Source organism: Ischnura elegans, chromosome 1 (genome assembly GCF_921293095.1).
Source record: "Ischnura elegans chromosome 1, ioIscEleg1.1, whole genome shotgun sequence".
Lineage (NCBI taxonomy): Eukaryota > Metazoa > Arthropoda > Insecta > Odonata > Coenagrionidae > Ischnura > Ischnura elegans.
The window spans coordinates 115,785,107-115,810,975 of NC_060246.1; the positions used below are offsets into that span (position 1 = coordinate 115,785,107).

General features: G+C 40.3%; 1 long non-coding RNA gene across 1 annotated transcript in view; it reads left to right on the forward strand.

Annotated features, from left to right (window-relative positions):
- Positions 1 to 25,869, forward strand: part of LOC124168706 — a 167,731-nt gene that overhangs the window by 87,045 nt on the left and 54,817 nt on the right. The window lies entirely within an intron of this gene.

Consider the following 25,869-nt stretch of genomic DNA (forward strand, 5'->3'; position numbering starts at 1 on the left):
GTCGCAACTCCATATGTACTGAGGTAAGGCAACGCAAGCAATTTTGGGATGCACTTTAGAAGATACCATGAAAACTGTTTTTCTTGGGTATCCACCCTTTTCGACATTATTTAATACTCTGGATCTTTAAGGACATTTAATAGGTAATTAAGGTAGGACGAAAATGTGCGATTATATTTGTTTGAAACAATTAATATTTGAGCTTAATTCAACGAGAGTTCTGAGCGAGTATCAACTATAGGATTGCGCAATGTCACCCGTTTTGAAATTATCTATAACTGGCATAAAAGCTGGCATACCCTTTATAAATTTGAACAGGCTCATTTTTAATCAGATTTATTTGCAATAAAAAATAAATTTTAGGAATATAAAATGTTCAAATATTCATACTACCGCGAACTTTTAAAATACATAGAATTTTGGGCTATTTTGAATTATTAAAGCTCGGATAATCGCAGTTTATTCGCATGGTTGATTTCCAGGACGCCGGCGTTGTCTTTCCTTCTGTGCCCATTGGGTGTGTTTCCATTCGATCCCTCGGCTCGGAGGGGGTGGCGTGCAGCAAATGGCCGGGACACGCACTCGCCCTAACCGCCGCACCCACCACCACCCTTCCCCTTTCCGCGCGCTGTGATTGTGCGGGCGGACGATTCCTGGAGCGGTCCACTGTGCTGGAGATCCCCTCTCCCGGACTCCAGCGTCCGCAACCGCTGGGAAGACGGAACGTGTGTTGGGAGGTACGGTGCGCCAAAACTGTGGATGGCGGGGGGTTGGGAGGTGGATTCGGTGCGTGTCTGAGAGAGGGACGGAAATAGCGGTGGGCATTACAGCCCCCGGCTGATTCTGTGCGCCTCCGCCAGGGGGTGGGGAGGAGAGAGTCGCGGGCGGCGCGGCTGCGGCGGTCGTCTGTGTTCCTCATGTGCTCCAAACTCGAAGGGGATGGCTTTGGGGGAAAAAAATAATGGAGAAGAAGCAAAGTGATGGGGGGAAGGGGGGAGAAATCAGTGAAGGTGATCAATAAGTTGGCAGATTCGAACAGTTTTTTTTTTTTGGCCTTTCTTCTTCGACGCAGACAGATGCTAGCAACTCTGAAACACATCATCGGAGAAAACGAATGGAATTGCGATCTGTTAGGAACTCATCGAGTTGAGTCCTTCGTTGTGATTTTCCGATTTGGATTATATTTTGGAAGTGGCATCCGAGATATTAGTGCTGCAAAAGAATGCGGAGACCCTTGTTATCAAAACGAATCCAGTTGCATTAGTTGATATTCTGTAAGGAGAAAACTTGAGAGTTACAGGATTTCTCACAAATTCCTAATTCTAAAATGCTCAGATTTTCACATATTTTATGCAAGTTTCTGGGATGTAATAAGTTGCATTTTTGAATACTTGTTATATTTTTTTGACTGATCTAGAAGCTATAGCATGAAGTGCTTATTCTGAGCTATCTATTTGAAAACTGTTGCCTTCAATCATTCTTTATTATTAAACTCTTTTCCTTCATTAAATAGATACTTTACCTATCTAACAATTGTAACATGGATCATCCGATGACGTATGATCAATTCATTTGCTATAAATTTTATATCAATTCTATGGGCTAGTTGCCAAAGCTTCAGAAATTCAACTTTGGCACTAAAAACTGTTTCTACAGAAGTACGTCATGTAAATTAGTCTTTCTATCCTAACTCCATAATTTTGTCGATATGATTACCATGGTATGTCACTGAAAAAAATCTCTTCGCTAAGTTCATAACTAGTGATGTGACATTTATTTAGGGTAGCATTTAGCAAATCATTAACTTGATTTCGAATATTTTTCTGTTTTGCAGATATTTCTTCATAAGAAAAAGTTTTCTTAACGGAGCTGGCGCCATCGTTTCCTGGGGAACTTGCGCGTTGTTATATCAGAAAATACGATATTTTTTTGCCGTTAACTGCGTGTTACATCTCTCATACTTGAAAGAAGACTGCAAAGAGAGGAAATGAATCCCAATGTTAAGGTTTTGTATGTAGATATTTGTTATGATTTAAATGTTTTCACTTCATTAAAATCTTACGCTGATGATCCCTTTACCATTGGGGTGGCAGATAATTCCGTATTAGTAATAAAATACATTTTTGCCTCGTTTCCTAACCATGACTTGCGAAACTGATTCCCTATACGTATTTTTGAAACTCGTGACGGCTCTCATGTCTAAATTTCTAGTTTTTTTTTTAATCTGCCCCAAATATGTTTCGGTGACTCATCCAAAAAAATAAATCCTCTTTTTATGTAAAATAAACCCCGTAGTGAAGCTATTTTTGCCTGTGTTAAAAGCATGAAATCATCGCCCGTAATTTATTGCACTGTGCTCTGCCGTCATCCGTACATCTTTCGGCAAGATTTAGGAATTGCGAATACTACACCAGAAACACTTCCTCCCATGCGGTGACTTAATAGAGACTCCTAGTTGTGGCAACTGGGTCATCGGGGCCATTCACCTCTTATCCTTGTCGAGGATTGCCGGCAAAGATATCTTTCCAGCCGTCCTCGTTCTTACTGTTTCGGTCCACCCACCTCCCGCCTTCTTCCCCCCTCCTTCCCCGCTGTCTCTTTTCGCGAACGGCGAGTGCTTGATGGTTCTTTCATTTTCTTCCGCGTGGTGTCTCGCATCTCTCGCTGTCGGACGATCCCGATGAAATGCAGTCCTCAGAATTGTTCCTCGGCACTCAGCTCTTTCGCGTTGGATGTGGCACGCATGCGTGCCGTGTCGTGGACTTTCCGTTGAATGGCTACGGACAGGAATAAATGCGTCAGCCTGGAAGCCAATGTTTTTTTCCTCTCGCTGCAGTCCTCAGCAGAAAAAGTAGTCTTCGAAACAGTTACTTGTTTATGCTCCATTTCCTTTGGTCTCGGGATAATTAAGGATAACGATCGTTTTATCCTCGAACTCTTCTGTATGAGCAGATTCATGCTTAACAAATGGCGCTCTGCTCTGCCGTCGATATGTTGCTTTTTTATCTCTGCATTTTCTTCGGGTTCTCACCGCCTCCGTTGGATTTTGTTGATAACAGTTTTGCTGACTTGGCATTCACCGTCTTCGGGTCACCTTCGACCTGAAGACGCTGTCTGCAATGTCAGCGAAAGTGATGTCAATAGAAGTCAACGAACCCGGGTAGAAGTCGAATGAAATGCGGAGATCATATTAGCAACGCCGCGGAAGTCTTCGAACCCACATATATTGTCCTTTTTGTTGCATCGTTAGTTCGTAGCATTACGCTATTTTCTGAACCTCTTGTTTCGCTTGGGGAAAAATTTTCACTCATAACATGTGATTGCATTAGTATTAGCGACTCGGCGTCTATTTTTTAATGCCTGAGGCACTTTCTGGAATAGTTGTAACAATTTTGGCCTCTGGGCTGCGTCGTTCAATTGGCTTCTGATGCGATGGGAAATTTACTGGGGGTAATAATTACGAATTCTTTGATGGTAAAATGTGAAATTAAATGACATCTTGAGGACAAATGCATTTAATAAGAATCTAACTATGAGGAACACGTGTAATCGTATGCTTGCATCAATGTGTTGAGGACGGGAATGGTTTGGAGGGAGGATCCGCGGGTACGTAAAGGCCGAGACCCTGATGTACTTGATATCCTCGTGGGTCACGTACCGTTCGCTGTATTTACATGTGTAGGAAAAGAAGAGAGAGAAATATTTTGACCTGGACCAATCCTACCTGTTGGCCCTCCATCATTGTTAAAGATGACACGCTTGCCGTTGAAAATTTACGGACGTAATGGAAGGCCTTTCGATGATGACCTACTATATGGTATGTTGATCTTTTATTGTTGTTTATTTCACAGCATACCGTGCTGCATTTTTCCTTAAAATCCCTCAATGCGACCGCTTAGCCGTTGAAATCAAGTCAGGGAACTAAAAAAAAAAATTAGACGGGAAATGAGGAAAAATTCAGGTATTCAAAATGGAAAGCTGGTATAAACTCTGATATGTATTCACGGAAGTTGGTAATAAGAATGTCTTCGAACCAATTTTCTTGTACCTTTTTGAGAAATCTTCCCATGAAGATGATAAATGCTTCCATTTTTCGCTCCACAGCGCAGAGGGCCTTCTTCTCATGCTGCTGTGGGGTCGATATATCGCTCAATCGCCCCGCGGCGCTTCTTGTGAGCCTAACGGTCTGTTTTTCATCCTTTTGTCTGTTTCTCCTTCTTCGGGTGAAGAAATGAGTTCCGCGGAGGTAATAAAAGCTACTTCCGTTTACGGAAATCAATTCTTGGCCATTTTTTCTCGAACTCCTGTCGCTGGATAATCTTCGTATTTTTTTCCCTCGGACGAAGCGATCTGAAATTTGCTGGCGGGATATTTTCTCGCGACACTCTTCGTCGCCGTCGCCTAAGAATACTCGGTCCAATTTTTTTTAAATGCAAACGTTTGGTGCTAATAGAGATCTGCGTGTATTTCCGGCCGAGCTCCTCCGTCTCTCGTTTGAGTCGTACGTCTAGAGCTGTCACGCAGGCTAAAGACAGCGGCGCTTGGAAATGGAACTTGAGTGTGTAAAGCCTTCTCGTCGAATAATGTTTGTAAAATCATCTCAGGCTCCCCATCAGCTGAAATGTTGCCGACTTTTTAAGACAGAAGTCTTTCCTTTTTAACGGAGGTTAAGCAACATTTCTGGTTAGTTTCGGGAATGATTGAATGACTAAAATGATTGAAGTCACGAAGTAAAGAAATTTTACTCGGTACGCTCCATATTGACACTTCATTACCGACCATGGTTTTGACATATTTATGTCATTATCTTTATTTTAACGTTGTATTTGCTCTGATAATGACGTAAAAGTGTCTAAACAATATTGGGTAATAAAGTGTCAGTGTGGAACGTAAGAAGTGAGTATTATTTTCCTATTTCGTGGCTCCACAAAGTAAAGCCACAAAATTCAATAAGGGAAGTCACTATATTTTGAATGGAATAACGGTATTTAATGACGGTCTTCATGTTGGTACCCCTGCTTGTGCTAAAGTCGTCGCGAATCGAGGCGGGCCGCAGTTAGGAGGGGGAAAGAGGTGCGCGTGACTGCTTCCAGGAACGGGAACCGGCAGTCTGGAGGCTCCCCCTTCCATGCACCCCCACAGCATGGGGAGGAGTAGGAAGTGGAGGTAATGTGGCGTGGAAGAGCGGGCAATATTGCCGAAAATGAGAACATAAAGAAAGGTTGGATAGAAATGTTTCTGAATGCCACCATCCCAAAACTCCCTCGGTTCTCAATTATAATGATGCCAAGATGAATTTTTGCCGATAAAAAATTAAAAGATCGTTGGACCGTATGTATAGTCTTAATAATACACAAAAACAGGCAGGCACAAAAGAAATTATTTAAAGCGTAAGCATACACTCCAATCGCAGATTAGTTCCTATTTTTGTGCTATGCTAAAAGCAGTACTGTCAACAGATATGCTTACATATGAGTATGATTAGCCTCGCTTTAAGATTCATGAGGTAGAACTTCTTATGAAGTATCGGATTGCGCTATGGAAAATCTTTGAAACATGAAATATTGTTGCAGATGATCATTTCAATTTTACGATTTAGTCTTCTCGAAGTTATTGTTGTTTTTTCGTGTAAAATTATCTGCATTACATGTGTACAAGAGATGACAATTTTTCGAAAACGAATTTAGTAGTGAAAAAGAATTATTATTGTCAACCACTTTTCGACGCAATTTTTTTTGGTGTGAACTCCTCATGAAGCTTCGTCTTTAGAGTGTTTAACTTTTCTTTTCGTTTTGTTTTTAATCTAATGAGCACTTCAGCACTGTGCTGCATTTAAATCTGTAAATTTAGTGTTATTTATAGCTCGTAAGCTCAAAATTTCCCCTCTCAGTGAAATATTTTTTTATTTAGAGTGAGAGTTTGAGGGAATTTGGGTTCTTTTTTTGTAAGCGATATAAGGATCACATTACAGTATCGTATGTGGATAACGTCGCCAGCGTATTAATATTTTTCAACGAAAAGTCTTTATCACCTGTTGTTTTAATTTATTATTATGATCATCTCGATGGGTTTTTAGAAGCTCTGTACGAAGAGCCTCAGAACTCGGGGTTACTGTTGAAACTATCTGTATCTTGTTTTAAATTTTTTTCCCACGTAGTTGACATGTACTGAGTTTATTTGTTCCTGTATTTGCACTTATCGTCCAAGTTCCGAGCTTTGTGTATTGATATTCATCATTTTACTGTCAGCGAATTATGATTAAAATTAATTAGGGTGATCTCCATAATGGCAATGATTTCCTGCAAACTGAGCTGATTAAATTCAATTTACTTTCGTAAATTAATACGTTGTTTTTGTGATAATGATGGTCGCGTATTTCAGCAAGTTATCGGCCTAAACCTTAAAATTCATTCTTTCGTTGGTCTCCCCGGGGGAAAAAGTTCTTACAGCGGCTTGTGCGTCTCTGTTACCGTGTGCTGTAAATAGGTTGGGTGGATGAGGATGAATGAAACGCATGTGTGGCCAATATTGGGGGACGCCGTATTGCTAGCTTTCCCCTTTGCTTACTGAGCTCCATAGGCTTTCTCGCAGAGTTAGCTTCATGTTCTCCATCGGAGAAAGGTTTTCAAACCCCTAATGTTTGCTTTCATGGGAAGGTAAGTCTGTAATATTATTCTAATCTTCTTGTAAAGAGAATCAGACTTGTGTGATCGTGGAGGAATCGAAACATCCTTAAGAGGTATCATCTGTGATATTTTTGAAATATTGACCTAAAAAGTGTTTTTCGGAACTTTGCCCCGGGTGGGTGGAAAAATACTTGGACGCGTTTTGGAAATAATAGGCTGAGAGGAATAAATTCGGAAGTGCTGGAATAGTCATCGCCCTTAAAGAAGCTTCGTGTGGAGGAAGTAGCTATCTCTCGACTTAGGATAGGGAACACTGACCTTCCCCATTCCTATCTTTTTACGGAAGAGAAGGTATCACCTCGTTGAGACGACTGCGTTTCCCCAGTGAGCGTACAATATATTTCGACGGATTGCGAGAAATATATTTTGTTTCGGTATAATCACGAGATCAACGGAGCCTTAAGAAATAATGTTAGGTGAACCTCCGGCGGATAGTCTTACCCGAGTAATATCCTATTTGAAAGAAATAAACAATTTAAATAAGTTCTAAAATACTTTCACGGCTGCGATATTTTTTTCATTTCAAATAATGGGTAGAATTGGATCTTATCTTTTAAATTTTAATACTAATAGTGATGCAAAATGAACCCAGATGTCGACGCTCCTGGAAAACTAATTCTACATTTTTACGAACAGTGGTAAGAAAGGGCCTTGAAAAACACGATGATGGTTGAAAGTCATATCCATAAGGAAGAATCATTCGTTTTCACCAGTAGGAACTTAATTAACTTGGTTTCAGGTGCTTCATGCTGTTCCGGCGAACTCTAATTGAATATAGGTTTGCAATGAGAAAAAAAATTCCGCAGCCGAGTCGAGCAGTGTCGGGCCTCAAATTTTAATCTACTAGTTAATGTGCAGAGATCGGAAGATAGGCTCTGCAGCGCTGTGGAGAAGACTTGATAAAATATTATGAGTGTATTTTGTGTGCCTGTTTTTGTGATTAAGGGAGAATTATGATGATAGGAGAGTCGTAATGCTTCGGTACCGGAACTTCATATCATATAATCATCATCTTTCGTTTCGCCGGCCTCATATCGTTTTGAAGAGGCCAAAGAGAAGATGATCAGAAATAGCTTGTTAACTTGGTTACGGGAATAATAAATTATTATTTAGATAGATGAAGCAATAAATATTAGAGAATGGAGTGTTATTAACAGTAATCAGCAAGGAAAATAAAACCAACGAGTGTTTTTAACTCAGTACATTGGAGTTGTAAATCCTAACTTACCTTGAAACTGGTTGAAGTAAAATTCTCGTTGTGTAAATTTGCTTCTTTTTTGTGGATAATACTATCACAATGGCTGAAGCTCATGTAGAGTTAACGATAGGATTGATAGCCGTATGTTTGCACCTGTAGATAATTAAGCCAGTTCTCTCAATTGCCGTCCCTGATTTGGGAATATGTAGGTTTTTATTTTAGGTAGCTGTTTAGTAAGCACATCCTCCGTTTCCTGTTTCACAACGTGGACTCAATCGCTAAACTCAGTCTGAAATTTGCCTTTAAAAATAATGCTTGGTGGTGTAACTGATAGCATAGAAAAGTAAAAGTTTCAACTTAAATTTCTGTTCTGGTTTGCACGTCCACTTACTGCTACCACGTCCACAACTGATACTCGGTGCATGAATATGAAGCAGGGTAATACAAATTATGCCGTGTCATATTCCTTTGTGTTCGTTTGATGGTATCTGGCGTGGGCATCAGCAGCAGATTGGAGGAAATCTTTCGTCCGCATTTCAGTCCCTCCGTTTTGGACACCCGTGCAGAATTGCTTTGGGGGAAGGTCAGTTTAAAGACTCGCGTGTCTGCACGGGAACGAACGGGGGAAGGGCCAGTGTTTTTCCGGATCGCCCTTGCGATGTGACCCACCCGATGACGGCTTTACGACTCCCATTCTCCCGCTTTGGCAGTCGGGATGAGCAGCGCGCTCTCTCTGTACTCATCTCAGTGGGGTGGTGGGAGGGGGAGAAGACGTGACGATTGCTCTTTGTCGCCGTTCTTCAGCGCGACAACAGTCCTTCCCGGCGGCGGGGAGTGCATCCACGGTCCCATCAAACCCTTTATTTCTGGCACAAATGGCGAGGGCTGCAGGAAAGGCTTGGGAGGTTAAGGATTGACCGCGGAGGATTTAGGGAGGCCAATGTATTGGTGCTAAGGCTTCCGCGCCGCATTGGCGCTGAAGGCGGCAATTTTCGCGTTCCTATCAACGCAGGCGAAACCATTTTCTTGCCTGCAAACAACAACAAGATAAACGAATGAAACCTCTGCGACATTTATACTAATACCATACACGTCTTAAACGTCATTCATCGATTGGTAACCGTATGATTCTCGCGCTTACTCATCAATTTATTTCACGGCAGCGTCGTTGCTACAATAATTTTGATGCATTTAACATTAACAGAATTGGCTTGATGAAAAAAATTGCAGAAACCGAAAGAGATATTTTTTCAATTTTGGGTTAGTTCTGGTAACAAATCAAGGAAAGATATTTTTCAGTTGATTTGGGGAAGCATAAAATGAAATAAGAAATTCGATAAAATGAATTAAATAGTAGCTTCGGCTTTTGCTCCTTCCGATGTACATATTTATTGTTTACGCTTGTGCTGGATTTTCATCGTCGTAATGGATATCCGAATTTTTGTCTTTATTTTCTTTCGCTTGAAAATTTAGCTGGATCTTTTACTGGTTCCGTTCGGAGATGCGTTTTCTGTTTAATTTTGAAGATTTGAATAATTCGAGTGGTAAATTTGAATAAATCGAGCCGTACCGCTTAGTCGAGGAATGCAATAGAGCGAGGAGAAACGTTGTATGCAGAGGGAGGATATAAAGAAGTGAATGTGGTGATACAGGCATGGGTACGGCAGTGACACCCATCCATTGATTAAGCCAAATTAACGGTTAATATTAAAAAAACGACTGTAATAATCAGTAATATGTTTTTAAACAACTTGGTTATGGTCTCTGAAGAGCAAAGACTTGGCTGTGGAGAAGGGGCTAGTTAAAATTATAACCCATAAATTGCGAATTGCGCCGACGTTTCATGGAATTGATTCACATCCATCTGGGATTATTTCATAATCAATTAATGCAGGATTAACATTTTGGAAATGTGCAATGTCAATGAAAAAATATTTTGGTTTTAGTCCACAAAAATTTAATGCTAACAACGACCAGGATTTCAACATTTAGTGCCATCTACTGGATTAGATGTAGATGACACTCAGTGCTGAAACCCAGGTCAAACAAATTTTTGTTGACTAAAACCAAGTTACCTATTATTACAGTGAATCTGGGATAGTGCTGTTTTTTATTTAAGCTCATTAACTGTGTGAAATATCTGTCGTTTGAAACGATTTTTTACGGTTGAAAATCCATTGTAAATAACAGATAATACTCTGATTTAATAAGTTTGACTTAAAAAAAAAACATTCTAAAGGTCTTGAAGAATATTGATAAATTCAATGCAACTCTGAAGTGAAGAATTATTATTTTATCAGTCCAGCACTCTAGGGAGAGCAGAACTGAGTAGTAATTAATAGCTGTTGGGAGACGCGGGGGTTATGTCGTTAGCGTAAGTGATCTCGCGCGTGGTGCTAGTGGTGGCAGCGCGAGGGCGACAGCGGCCGGTAGCGGCCGTGGGAACCGGATCCTCGGCCGAAGAGGAGGCCTTTCCTCAGCTGGAGCGTGCGTGTCGCGTGGGCGACGGGGAGTGGGTTGGGAAGGGAGGGATTTATTTGGAGAGCATTCCAAATCGGTGAGAGAGGCTCTCGGGCGCATTAATCTCCCTGCTGCTGCCGCTCTGAAGGGCCTCCTGCTCTGCGAGAAGATACTCACTCACTCTCAGCCGAGGACCGAGTCGAGGATTCTCATGTGCACTTAAGGCCGCCCTTTCTTCCTTCACTCTCGCAATCGATGCCAGATTCGTTCCAGGTTAAATATTGATCCGTAATTTGGTCGGTATACTCTTTACAAAAGAGTAGAGGTTATCCCAGTGGTTTATACGTAGAGAATTTTCTCGGGTTATTTAATATAGAGATGCTTTTCTCTGCAGGGAATTTCCTGCTGCCTTATGCGTTTTAAGGAATTTTTAAGATGTATCGTCATTACATGGCATCACTATATTCGGTGCTGGGAATGGGGACCCAATACTCCTCTTTTTAAAATTCATACCTTCTCTTATTAAACGGAAAGCTTATCCTTCGGTGTAAACATTGTACTTCCAGCTATGCGAGTATTCTATGCTTGTTGTTATGTTGAAATGGAATAATTCTTCAAGCAAAGCGCTCTTTGTAGTAGTCCTATTTTCTGGACGATTTGCTCATTCTTTTTGTTAAATTACCGCCCTAATTAAAGCATTTTCAGTTGAGCTGTGACTATGAATCTGCAATTTTCAAATAATTCTTGTAATTTTGCTTTTGAAGATTTGATGTGGTAGCTCTAAAGAAAAGGGCATTCCTCAAGAAGAGGATGGCTTGAAGGGTGGGAATATAAGCGTTGAAGCAAGGAAGCAATCCTTTCGCTTGCATTTGGAAAATGTTTCTTTATAGAAGTGAGGTATGGACGACGACAGCAGTGTATAAATCAAGTTTAAAGCTTCCAAAATGTGATGTTATCGAAGAATAATTGAGTTTATTATTACAATTACTATTATGAGGAAAATAATGAAGATCAAGTGGTTAGATCGTTTGATTAATGTGGAAGTTCTTTGAAGTGTAGGGGAATAGAGAAGTATTTTGAAAACCGTAGGAAGAAGACTTCTGAATGGCAACTTCATGAACTCGTCAGCCACCTCCTGAGGAATAGTCAATTGAAAGTTATTGTTGAAAGGGAGACGGAAGGGAAGAAAGACAGAGGAAGGCCTTGGATGAATTACGTAGAATGAAGGATGTAAACGAGGACTAATGCAAGTGTTGAAATATTGGATGAAAGGAGAAATAAATGAACTGCTTCAAACTAATACTCGGATTGCTACCTGATGACGATGTTGTAATTTGGTATTCCGCTCCTGTGAAAGTAAGCAAGCAAGCATTGGTGAGGCAGTTCTCTTGAGGGGACACCTGCTGTTTCCACTGCGGACATCGGCAGTGGGGGAGGGATGGGAACGCGTTCATTTTTTGTGTTTTCTGAAATGAAGTGAAGAATTATGAAAGGGAAGATGAATTTCGCACCATTAAAGTCAAATTGAGATCAATTATTGGGAGTTAAACCTGGGAATTTCCGGTGTGCATTTCAAGGTCCGTGGCGTTCAAACTGGTTCACTGACGGAGCGCGACCGTGGCCGGAGAGTAAAATGGAAATTGTTTCGCTTCGACGGTCTCGAAAACACGTAAGCAGTTATTGCGGCTCCGCGTCGCACGTCGCCCTTGCGCCTGGATGGGAAGAGACCCGTGCCGCTGTGAACGCGTGGAAATGCTTATCTGTGGTCACCATCTGATGTTATCTATGATTGCTTAAGTGAGCGATCAGATTATAGTAAGAAAATAATTTGTCTAGCGGAACGATGATTAGGAGGCTCCTCGAATTTTCGTAAGTTCCTGAGACGGTAATTAGGCTTTAAAGCGGAAATCAGTTAGAATTCTCAGGATTAATATTGTACAGCGTCTTATTTTCGATGAAATTGGTCATTTGATGTTTCCTTTAGATAATTTGTTGTCTCGGGCTTCACTTTCATGTTATCGACTGTACGCGATGAAAGGTAAAAAACTTTGTAGTTCCATTAAATAAAATAGGACATAGGTTTATACGTGCCACGTCATCATCTGCTGTTGAATAGTTTTCATTACGTAACATATAAAATAGTATGATTATAATCACCCGGCTAATTTAATTTTTATGGCAAGAATCACGTTTACCACCTCCGCGAAAGCTGCTTAGAGCCAGGAAATGCATGCCGGTGTAAAAGTTGGAACAGAATCATATCGTGGGGAAATGTTAAATTCCCGTGAGACTCATATTTCGCTCGCAATGCAGTTTGCCTGTAATTATCCTCACCATATTTCCAATTATTATTAATGGGTATTACTGTTTGTCTTGATTTAATTTTTCACCGGTTTCATTCTATGTCGTTGCTAGGTTGTTGGCTTTCCTATTTGTAAGTACTGTTTTTTTCCCAAGCCGTGTTTTCATGGGATTTTTTTCGCTCGCTCCGCACTCCCTTCATTTTTCTCCTCAAGAACTGCCTTGCCAGAGAAAATATGAAAAAAATGCTGCAGAAGCGTAGTAATTATCTGGTTCTTTGTGAATCCAGTGTTCAGTGTAGATTATTTCAAAGGTTGTAGTGATACGGAAGTTTGCTTTATGATGATCATGCATATCTTTCGAAAATAACGCTTGTAATAATTTTCAATGCCTCTTTTCGAATACGGAAAAAATAAAATATGATATGTTTATTGCATCGATCGCTCTATTTCACATATATTTACTGAAGTACGACTAGTTTCAACTACTATCAAGTACATTGTGTCACAAATTGTTCTAGTGGCTATGTTTATACATTCAGGAGGTGGATTGGGGTGTGGAAAGACGGCTTATGAAGGGTGGGGGGACTATTGGGAGGTGTGCTTGAGGGAAATTGGATGGCAAGAAGTGCGTAGTGACATATGAAAGTCTGTTCATTTATTAAAGAACTCCTTCCTTCTTGCTTAATTTCCTGATTTTCAATTCTTCAATATAGAAATAGAATATCGTTTGTTTTCCAAGTGACTTTCTCTTCAAAGTGAGTTTATTAGATATTTCGTCATTGATGTTAAAGTAAATTGACGATAGGTTTGCATATTTTCGGCATTCTTTTTTATTACTTATCTTCGGTATAATGCATGTTAGTAAAGAAACAGAAAGGTTAATGTACTTTAATTCAGCTATTTTGTAGTGTAACAGTATCAGCTTTATCATATGAACCCATCAAGTCCTAAAATTTTGCATTCATTCTGTACTATCTGGTTTTACCTGATCGATATTGCCACGCCCCAAAAATCTATGTATCACTCTCATATTTTTCGCTTTTGTGGCGTGGTTTGTAAATTATTTATGCATTTAAATTCATGGCGCTCTATTCGCCGTTACATTTTATGTAAAATTATAAAATATTGGCGTAACTTTCTCCCAGCTGCGAAGAGGCACCATAAAAAAATAAAAGCGAACTCCATGCATTCCATTAGTTTGTAGGGTATGTCATTGTGATATTATTGGGTTGAGCGGCGAGAGGCGTTCCCTCAGTCCGTCTCATCGACTCGTCTGCTCCGAATCGGCTGGAGTCACTCTGGGAAGGCGAATGAGCGCACCCGTTATGAGCAGATAAACAAACCCCGAGGGGAAGAGGAGGGTGTCACACGGCGGGGGTGAGAGGGTTAAAGGGGGGCTCTACGTCCCCATCCCCATATCATAAGGTGAGGGAGCTTTGCCCCGTTTATGTGTGTCTGTCCCCGCCTTCCGTGTATCGGAGGAAAAAAAATGGCGCGTTCGGGAGGAAGATGGTCTTCCGGAGAGAGTGCGTTGCCCGCGCCTATCTCCTCTCCCACGCCTCCTCCCCGTTTGTATATATGCGTATCCTCCACTCCTTTCTCCCCCTCTCCTCCTGCTTCGGCCCATTACATATCCCTCCCCCCCTCCCGTCCCATTTGTATCCCCAAGGGGGTGCGCATACGTTGGTTTACGAGTTAGTCCTTAGCGAGGATTTGAGAGAGAAAAAAAGGAAGTAATTGGCGGTGGAATTCTCCAATATATCCTTCTCCTTCTTCCCTCCCCGTGGCCTCCCGAATGCTCTAATGGATCTTTAATTCCGTATTTAAAACTGTATTATTAACATTACTAACAACATGCTTGATTCACACATATTACTATGGATCTGTAATTTAGTGTTTGGAATGTGAACAAGTGTTGAAAAATGCTATAATCATTTACGACAACTTGATTATTTAAGATCGACTCTTACTTTCTAGAGAGACATTTTCTTAATATGTGCTTCCATCGCCATTCTACGTTTTCTTCCTTCTGAAAAACACTCGTGGTATTTCTTGTACTACTGTTGGGAATAGTTCCGGAGTTTTTGTGCTGATCATTTAGTGTTCCACGAGTTTCCCCTTTTAGTTCTACTATTCAAGTAATTGCATCGAAGAGGTCGTACGAGTTAATAGGTATGAGAACAATATTTCGTTACGGATTAGGCTGTATAGAAAAGTTTGTAATTCCACATAAATATATATTATATACCACATATGTTTCGACGTGGCATATCATCGTTTGGTACAAATGCAAAGAAGGCAGATAAACTATCTTCTATGCATTTGTACGAGACGATGACTGGCCACGTCGAATCCCAGGTAGCACATCAAATATTTATATGGAATGACAAAGTTTTCTTTACTTTTCATTAGACTAAGTAGATTCCATAAAGTCACCCTTAAAACTACTAATTAGATTAAGCTGCATCCGGAGTGACTTGGTGATAAAACGTGTTAAAAATCTAATTTAAGAATACCGGGATTAGCCGCGGTGTTATCTTTACTGAGTCACCCGCAATGCACAAATTGTGCGAAAAATCCTGGTCAAGGCGAATAATTTTTTTCTCTGTGGATTTTTCGCACAATGTGTTAAATAGCATTAAAAGTGTTAAAAGTAAAATTTTTGATGCAATTGTATTATCTCAAGTTTTTTTGTGGTAAAGATACCTTAAATTATGAACTACTAATACTTACGTCTATTCAATGTTTCGACAACTTGATTATTTAAGATGGACCCTTACTTTCTAAAGAGACATTTTGACATTATGTATTAAATAAAATTAAGGGATTTAAATTATTACACATTTTATGGCGTATCGCTGGTTAATAGTGATTTTGTTTCCTTAGGCGTAAAAATCTTATTTAAAGAATATCTGCATGTTATGTTTCATAGCAGTACACATGGTTTTAATATTATTTTAAGAGTAAAGTGGCTGAACCTTCTCCACACGGAAAAATGGTACCTAGCAATTTTCATGGAGAAAGTTGGGCGTTGAATGAATGGTTAGCCTTAATGGAGTCGCTCCCATAAAAATGTTGTTATCAGAGGTAAAGTACAGTTTTTTAAAGCTTCGCATGGAAGCCTACTCAACGATCAGGAACGGAGACGCTTCTTCTCCCATCATTTCTTTCTTCAAATCGATTCGCGGCTTTTTCAACCCTCTCACAGTCCCTTATCCCTTCACCTTCTCCACTTAAATATCATTTATCAGGGTAACCATCAATATCCCCTCATATTTCACGGGACATTTATTCCCGGCACCTTATCTATAACACATCAAGCTGTTCTCCTCCAATCCGGGCACTTCCTAGTTCCCTTTCCACTCGTACATCCCCCCTTCTATACCCTCTACCATTCAACCACGTCTCCAAAACGTGTTTCAAAGAGACGAGCTTTACCTCACGTCTCTATACAATTTCCACATTTTGGCTCCATGTAATGCTTCTTTTCGTATCAGCCTCTTCGCCAGTCAATATAATTTTTCTCAATAAAACTCACATCGGATACTTTCTTTATCGATAAACGCTTCCTTTTTGTCAACTCCGTTTGACGCATGCGATACGCATGGTTTCCACACACCTGGAAAACCTGTGCTAGGGTAATTACAGCCCCCTCAAGCAACTGATGGAAAACTCAGGGTATTCGTCATGTGTCCAGAAATATTCGGTTTGTAACGCATCCAGCGTCCGGGAAATAATAGCCAAAAGCGTTGAATTCTTGCAACATGCTCAAAGAAGTACAAAATATTATTTAGAGATATTTTCTTATTGCACGTATCTAAATACCGTTAACGGAAGCTTCTCCTCCAGTGGCTTTCTATTTTAAAAAATTTCGTCTGTTTTTTCATCGGTAATTAATTGATTATATTCACTGATTCACATCTCATATTTAGAAATAAGTTATCAGATCTGTGTTTTTACTGGAATTCTGCTCTAATTAATGCATTTTCTGGGGTAGTTCATCGTGTTTAATTCACTGTTATTTTGCTAACATTTGAAATAGACATATTTTGGAGTGGTTAGTTAAGAGTGTCTGCCATGGCATTATTTGTGAAGATCAAGGTAATGTGATAATTTCTGTAACATTTTTTTCACCTCCTGTGTGTACAAGCTGAAGTTAAAATATGAGCTGAAGTGTTATAGAATATGTAGACGGTTATTTGAATCTCATCAGGGATATGTGCATGTGTAGCTGAGCTTCTTTCATATAAAGATGGTACATGTAGGGTAGTGTGGGGCAAAGGTCCACATGGGGCATGATTCATTTTCCGAAATATTTCTCTAAATGCCGGGATGATGCCACTTGTAGTCAATCGGCTTCATTTACGTGACCGAATGTAGCAGAGGGGTGCTTGCAGTGGAAGACAACAAACGACAGAACGTGAGTTTTTCTTATTTTTCATTTTTACGCGACTATTATCTTAATTGTAGGCGCGTAATGCTTATCATTGCTTTAGGCGTTCATTTAACTACTATGTTTGTCTAGCGATCCTTTTTATGCATTCTTTGCCTCGAACATTTATGCAGTTAGCAGGTTCGCAGCTCACCATATGGTTGTGCTATGGCGTATTAGAGGTGTAGCAAGCGCCGTTGGGGCGAGAGTCCTGGGGCAAGTGTTCCCATGAGGACACTTGCTCCACGGGCACTGATTCCTGCCCCATTTTATTCCATTGCTTTATATATAACCTGATAGTTTATGTCATAAATAAATATCACGTGTACTTTGTTGATAAGTCTATTGGGGGAAAATGCGGAACTTAAGGAGAAAAAACGATCGGAAAGAATTAGGAAAACAAATTTAGGAGGTAGCTACCCTCAGGAGGAAAAATGGAGAATCCGTAGATTCTACTGCAACTGGTATAAAAATTGATGAATTTTCTCTGCGTAAATATCGCTTAATTTCAGAATATAAATGCGTTTCATTCATAGATATGCGTAATGCAACCACATGTCTCTCGTGAGAGCATTAGACCACATCCAAAAGAATTGCATGCTCATAAGCGGCGTATAAACTCAAAGTAAAACTCTGAAATTCTTACGAGTTCTCCCTACACCCAGAAACTATATATGAAGATATCTAAAAAAACAAGGTTCGGAAGAAGTGATTATTGCTGTGGAGTTTGTGGAAAATTGTGCTCAGATCCACCAATTGTTGATTGGATAGTGTTTAATGAATTTAAAACAAGGAGGAAAGAACATTGCACCACATATTCTTGAACGGAATGGTTCAAATACGAAAACTGTGACTCTTTCCTCATAGGAGTAGGACATTTGCCCCACTTGAGGGGCAAGATTCCGATTTGCTTTTCTCTTACATTTGATGATTAACGGCAGTTATTTATTTTTTTCTGCAGCAATGGAAGATAAGTATTGTAGTACATGCAACTGCAAACAAATTGTGTAAAAGTAAAAATTATTGCGTGAATCTGAATGCATAATTTTTATGAATGTTTGTTAGATGCGTACTCTTGCCCCTCATTCCCTTACTTTTAACAGAACTTCACATGTATTCCTCTGGTCAGCATTTTTTTCACTAGGAGAAAAATTAGCCGTAAAAATTGCTGTTCAGTTGTGAATGGCATCCTGGACAACAAAGCATTAACCCTGGAAAACCCGTTCATTTTTTTAAAAAGTTCATTTTTAATTGCTATGCAGTAGGTACCCTGGATACGGTATCACTGAACTAGAAAAAAATGGAACGTAGGCCGCTCTGCCCCTCGCTCATAGGTTCGGTGGTAGCCCGTCGGTATCCTCCAAATCGAGACCAACTCCCATGCATGTGAGGATAGTGCGTTTTTAGGTGCGAAAATTATAGGAAGAGTTCCAAGTTATTTATCTTCAAATACGAAATCTCATCCAAATCGTATGTACCGAGAAAATAATTAGAGTTGCATTCCCCTTTACGTTTTAATAGAGCGCAGTTGCAAAGAACCTTCCGAAAATGGCCAGATGCGCAATTTATTGGCTTCACTTGCGGAGAGGGTATCAGAATTTCTTTGTTTTAGAGCTTAGTATACGATGCATCTACACGGTAAATTTGAAAGATAACGCCAAATCCAAGTTCCAAACAAGTGTGGAAAAATTGTGGGAAATAAGGGTCGGAATACTTCAGGTAGACTTCGAATTCGATCCTTTATCCCTGACTGGTAATTAATTAGTCCTGCGTTCTCATATAGCCAAACTATCTCTTTCCTGTCGTTGTGTGAAACTTTCAAGAAAATTTCTTTGATGGAGCATGGACGCTTTATAATTTATGGGTGAATGGCGTTCGGAAGGTTCAAAGAAGGATAATCAGCTGCTAATAGTAAGCTTGTTTAGCAAGGAAGGTACGCTATGTTTTACTTTTTGCCAAACTTCCTTTATCAGTGGGGACTTTATGAACAGTGTGTGGATTAACCTTTGAAGTTATGGAAAGGTAGCACATGTACAGACAAAGTGTGATGTACTACAAGTCATTCACTTTCCTGGCGATTCACGTAGTCATAAATGTCGTTATATTTAAGGATGGCGGCGTAGGCGTGTCGCGTGGTTTGTGTCCCCGTCTGGGGCGCTCCCTTTCGAGATTAGTGTGCCGTAATATCCTCGGGTGATCCTCCTCAGGGACTCGCGTGAGCCCTCTCTCCCTTTCTCTCTGGCTCTCTGAACAAAATCCTTATAACGCGTCTCACTACACCGCGGTTACGGATATACCACTGCCCTCTTCTTGAACTCGAAGTCATAATATTATCTCTATTGTCTCAGGCTCTACTTTTTGGAATTTTATTGTGATAATGAAAAAAAACATTGTTTTATTCGACCAATATTTTGGTTGGATACATTTTCGTTGGTAAATTGTTGGAATAAAAAAAGTTTTTTATTTCATTATCAAAATATTATGGTTTTCTTTGTTACTTTTTAGCGAAATTCATCCTGAATTCTTAAAAGTTTCCCATCCCCTATTGCCATTATAGGTGAAAGGTTACTCTGTGAGAAGTCTTTGCCCAAGCGTCGCAACAGCGCTTCTTAAAGCAATCACACCACTATGTAAGCCATCATCTAATAAATTTATGGTAAAATTAAGCTGTAGTGGTTTTATTCTTTGTTTCCCTATAAGTTTACCGTAAGAACGCGGGTTACCGGTGACACGGGTATGATCTCTGTCCTCCTAAACTCGCGTTATAACCAGATTTCACTATATTTCCGCTCGGTGAGAGCGTGCGCGCTAGGGAGAGATATGGCCGAGGGCGAGAAGTGCGTCTATTTTCGCTTCATTGGCATTCAAGTGCCGACGCCGCCGCCATCTCGCCTTCGAACGGACCGTTAAAATGCCTTTCCCTCCCTCTCGCGGAGGCGTTACACTCCCCTGCCGTCCCATTCGACGATTGATGCTCTTCCCGCGAGAACGCGATTCCGACCGCGCCGCAAGATGGAGGGCCCTGCGTGCTCTTGCCTAATGCGACACGAGGCCGGCCAAATCATCCTCCCACTTGGTTGGGGTGCCCGGATGATCTTGTGGGAGGAAGAGCACCCATCTTGAATGGGTGCTCGAATTCACTGGGCACCGCTTGTTGGACGACGATGTAAATTGTTGATTACGTTAGTCGTTGCCGAAAGTATGTCATGTACCGACGAAACAGTGGAACCCAAAGTGCATAGGTGTTGCTGCCCGTCTCTTTATCAGCTGAAATGAAGGAAGGGGATTAAGTTTTTAGGATAATTATAAAAAAAATGTGTGAACCACAAATTACTTAATGAAACGGATCTAAGCTGATGTGATTTATATTCTGAAACTTGATGCTTATATTTTAATGCCTAAAGCAGCATCGTTTTTTTGGAATGTATTGGGAAAGGCTAAGATCATTCCAGTAAAATATGGATACCAACCGTATGGATATGGCAGTTTTTTGATTTTTCTGGGATAAACTTTGTCTAACCGCATATGTATCGTATTTATTGCAGTGTGTAAATTGATTTCATTGTAAAATTTAGGAGAAGGGATCGCTGAATGAAGAAGGCGAAGGGTAGCTAGTAGGTTATGCTCTGGCTTCACGAAAACATTCTATCATTTGTGTAGCTCTATGAAGTACGTTTTTATTCAACTCAGTGTAATATGTATTTCGTACAACTATTTTGAATGGTGACGGGGTTCTCACTTATTTTTGATGTTTTAGCGGATTCGTCGCAGTCGTAAGAAGCTCAGTAATGCATTCTTCCTGATTCGGGTGGTTTTCTTTGCGTGGTCTTCCTATGCAATGGAGGGGATCGATGGTGCCTTGATATTTAGTTGTTTTTTTAACCGGGATTGAGTAAAAAACGAAGAGTCACAATGCGTGCGTTTTCCAGAGGAAGATGTCGCATGATCGCCGCAGTATTTTGGGGGTCCATGCATGATAGATTGGGACGATTCTCCATTCGCGTCGACGAGACTGCGGTCCGAAATCCCCTCTATCTCCCCTTTTCTGTATCTTCCTATCTTCATTTTCTTTCCTTCGCCCCCCCCCCCCGCTTACCTGCCTACAACCCACTCTATCCACCACCCCCCTCTCCACTGGGCGTCCTTTCACTTCCGAATCGCGAGATGACGTTGGAGCCGTAACGGCCTTCCTTTTTTTTTCGTACACACCTCATCCGTTTCTTCTCTCCCCCCTGAATTTCATTTTCCGGACGGCTGATGCCATTACGGAGCGGGGGAAGAGTTTGGACTGCGGGTTGCTCCGAATGTCCGTCGTAGGCATCTTGCTGCGTTTCGGCTCTCCTCTTCCATTTGAGCGGGCTGTAGAATTTTTTCATCGCCAATGCAAAATTGTGTTTTTTTTTGCTCAAAATTTCCTGCTTGAGGCAAATATTAGGCACTGCCGACTTCATTCGTTGACGATGGAAGGATTTCTGTTAGTATGGATTATTTTCTGATCAAATTAGCGGCCAAAATAGCAATTCTTCCACCACAATTCAATAATTACTAACATGAACTGTGAACCAGACCTTGCTGAAAGCATTTTTTGAAAAAAAATTATCTTTACTAGGCACTATAGAACAAAGTTTACAGTTACATAATGATTCATGGATCTTACACTGCTCCGAAAATTGCTCTCGAATTTCCTTCTGCTTAGTGACAGCGACTTAGCGACATCACTGATGTTACGGGCGCCGAATCATCATAGCTTTCATAGTGATACCTCGATGATTGCGTAACTCATTGCCAAGGCACCGCAATGAATTGAGTTATTTTTACTGCTGAACTATTAAAATTTAGTTGTACTTTTTTTTTAATTTTTAAGGATAATCGAAGTGTGCTCAGTAAAGGGAGTATTAATAATCAGTTTTGCTTAGCCTTGACGGTATTGTTAGATATGTCGAAATACCTTCCAAGAGAGTCTCTGCATGATACGCTATCTAGAACAACTTGCTCTTTGAATACTAAACATTGGTGTTGCATTTCTTTCGGCACTTATAGAGTTTAACAGAGTGATGCTGTGCGTTTTTTCAGTTCGATTCGCCAGACTAAATATTTTTTGGGTCTTTTCTGCTTACTCGTTTTCTCCGAGTGATTCTGTTAAGCATTTATTCCATGCTGAGGTAGAGGGGGTAAGTAATAGGAAGAACAGTGTATGCTTCTATATCCTACTTGGATGTGGCGCTTCATTTTATATCCCAGTCCCCTTGTAAATAACGTCGCTTTAGTTAATTTTTTAGGGAGAGAAATCTGGTCAAAAATGAAGATTTTGTGATCAATATGGACAGATTTACGTAGTTTGCTGTGGACGAAACCCGATAGTGTGAGGTGCGTAACTGTTAACCTACAATATTAAGTTGCTACGTACTGGGTTTCTTACTTTATTACTTACTTACTTTTGCTGAGGTCATTTAATCCTCACTACTGAATGCGTACTTCATGTAACTACGGCCATGCTTCCCACGTTTTGGCTCTCCGTCTCTTTTGTATTATGGTGTGTCGCGATTATTATGATGCGATTCTAAATGATAGTGGCTCAATCACTTCATGCCCATGAGCAATAGATATATGTCTCTCGAAGCAATAGAACGGCCAGTAAGATCATTTCGATACTTTTTCGATTTGAGGTGATTACTATTTGAAAACGGTGGGTCTCAGAGTGACTTTTTCGACCTTTTCATCACTTTTAGTTCATACATAGGCGTTAAAGTAGGACCATCAATTCTTACTACTTCGTATGGAAATATCGAATTTGCTTAAGTCAGCCGAGGGAATAATATTCATCCCCTTTGCAAGGAAGGTTGTATTTGGTGGAATGGAAGATTCTTACACGGCCTAAGTTCAGTTACAAATTAAAGTTTAAGGCTCTTCTTTGTAGAATAGGACCACTGGAAAAGAATTGTTGCTTAGTACCTACCTGGTTACAGCTTGCATGAGCAGGTAACTTATAGGGGATCAAATAGATCCCTTCGGCCGTTGATGGGGAATGAATCCGGAATAACCTTTCTTACAGCGCTTGACTTTGAGGCGAGCCAAAAGTGGAAGGTCGGCTGCATTAAATCTCCCCTGGTGTTGCGCATAGGACGCACCAAGAGGAAACGCGTGGGCCGGGTTGCGCGGTGTCGCGGCGGGAGAGGTTCGCAGGGGCAAATGCGGTCTTCGCTGCGGTCGTGTCCAGTGTGCTGCATATGTTACAGGATGGGCGTTCGCGGAGTGATACTGTGGTGTTAAAAAATATTCAGTATTGTTTCGTTCTGCACACCGTGATCGCTCTTGTGCTCTAAATTGTGATCAACGCGATTGATCTTTGATTTTCAAGGTTTAAAGATGGATCAGAATATTTTAGTGCTCGTTACCGAGCTATCTTGACTCGATAAGGAATCTTCTCAACTTCTCATTCACGTTTCCTCTTGAGGGGCCTCTATAATATGAGAAATATGTATTGGCACAGCCGTTATCTCGCTTGGTATTAGCATCATTGAAGACTCTTCCTGTGTGAACATTTTCTGTGAAAAAGTTTCCGATGAGTTTTAGGAAAAGGAAGGTAAATAACATTTTCTTGAAAAAACAAGATATCGGCTGTCAAGTGCCTTCTTATTGGCGATCGGTGTATCAACCTTAAATTCAAGGTTCCTTTGGCTGCTGCTACGTCATCGTAATTATTGACATGTTGAATAACATGGATGCATGGAATAAATGAGGCCGTGAAAAGATACAGTTCCTTTTGAATATCTAATATAATCGGTTATAATAAATGCCTCTCGATGGAAAAAAATAATAATCCCCTTTTAAATAACTTTCCTTAAATGTGTGCAAAATGGCAAATACATAATTTATACGTATATTTGATTGTTGATGTTTTTGGCCAGCTGAAACCATTTCACAGACGATTAATGATGCTTTAATTGTTTAATTGAGGTTTGAAAAAAATTTCTCCCGTTAATAGCGTCTTCAAGGTTTTACTAACATAATTATCGCTGCTATTTTATTTAAACATGTTTTATGTAAGTTAGTCCGTGTTAAATTTTGCGCAATGGCATGTGGATACATTGCCAGATAATAGAAAATATTTATTACATTGAAAATTTCTCTGCGAACAGAATGTTGAAATGTTCAACCGTGTCTTATAGAGTGTACTTTGAATATTGATTTTACTTTTCTTGAATAAGAAAGCTTGCACTAAAGCCTTTTCGCAATTTCAACCATATTATTCTAAACATTTCTTGTTTTGTCTATGCCATCACGTGTTGAATGATATTATGGTCTTATTTTTCATAAACCACTGGAATATGGTTTTTACTAACTCGGCCTAAAGAGTATTTAAAGTCAACATAACATCTCAAGGGAGTAATAAAAAGTAATGACGATGTGGTAAGAATAGTGGGATAAAAGAGAAGTCGTCTTAAAACTCTGAAGAGAAGACGGCTCAACTTAGTTGGTCACATAATGAGGTATGATGGCCCGGTGAAAGTAATCGTTGATGGACAAGTAGGCGAGGAAAGGACAACGGACGGCCCGAATGAGTTACATGCGGCAGGTTATTAAGCTGGTAAAAGAGAAGAAATGCGTCTTCGAGTCTTTTTCTTTGAGAGCTTCGTCAAACCAACCTTAAGATTGTTGACTTAAGATGGTGATGGTAAATGAAAATTTCACAGTATTTTTTCTTATTCATGTATTTCAGTATATTATAAAACCAAGCGATGAACTTCAAACTTCTCTGTTCATTCAAAGGAAAAGTTGGCAGTTTAACTCCTTGGCCTCAACGTCTTATACGGAAATCTTTTGGCATCTCTCAAGGATACCAGAAGTGCAATCCTGTATCTATTTTATTCTGACTAAGCGATTCGTTTCAGGTTTGCTCTCAGTATGTGTTTAGCCGCTTATGAGAATATATTCCCACCCTGGAAATGTTATTCGAGTGGGGGATTTTGCGAATCGTTGAGCGCTGGATCTTGGTCGTCCATCGTTAAATTTGGCAACCATCGAGGATTCCTTCGCTCAAACTTAACTTTGGCCTGTGGCCGGAATTGAGAAACTCTGCCTTGAATTGGGCCAGCGGACGGTCTATAGTTTTTCACCCGGCCTTGACTAACAGCCGGCTGGGAACTTTGAGTCCTTTGTTGTGTCGGCCGGCCCTGAATTTTTGTAGCTAGCCTTGAATTTTGGCACCAAACCGTATTATTGATTTTCCTCAGCCGGGATATAAGAGCTTCTCTCTTCTACCGTCTTCTCTGATGTTATCTCATGCTTGTGGGACTCGGAACCATCTCTTCTGATATCTCAAATAAACTTGGGAAGGCTTATCTCGGGAAGATGCCATATTATTACCGACAACACCTGCTGTGCGGCTTCAATCTTATTCTTGAAACTTACTCCTCTAAGAGCTGAAAAATTGACGAATCCCTAAAAATTTCATATGTATATCTTTAAAAGTTACTAGTTTGAAGTTTAAGTAAATGTTGAAGAACTCGATGGTTATTAACGGAAACTGAATTATTTAATAACAACTCTAAATATCCTGGTATACTTAAGTTCTCTTTAGAAGCCTCACTATCTTCCGTTTACGTTTTCATCTAGCTGAAGAGGCTTTGTAGTCCAACTTATCCTAATGTTGGGAGTAATACCGCGTTTTTTTAAACTGAATAATTCTATAGTCGGGTGCCTATATTTACCGTTAGGTTAACTTATCGTACTTTCGGTAATTATTGTTTTTGTAACCACTTCGAAGAGGCCATTATCGACAAGATTGTC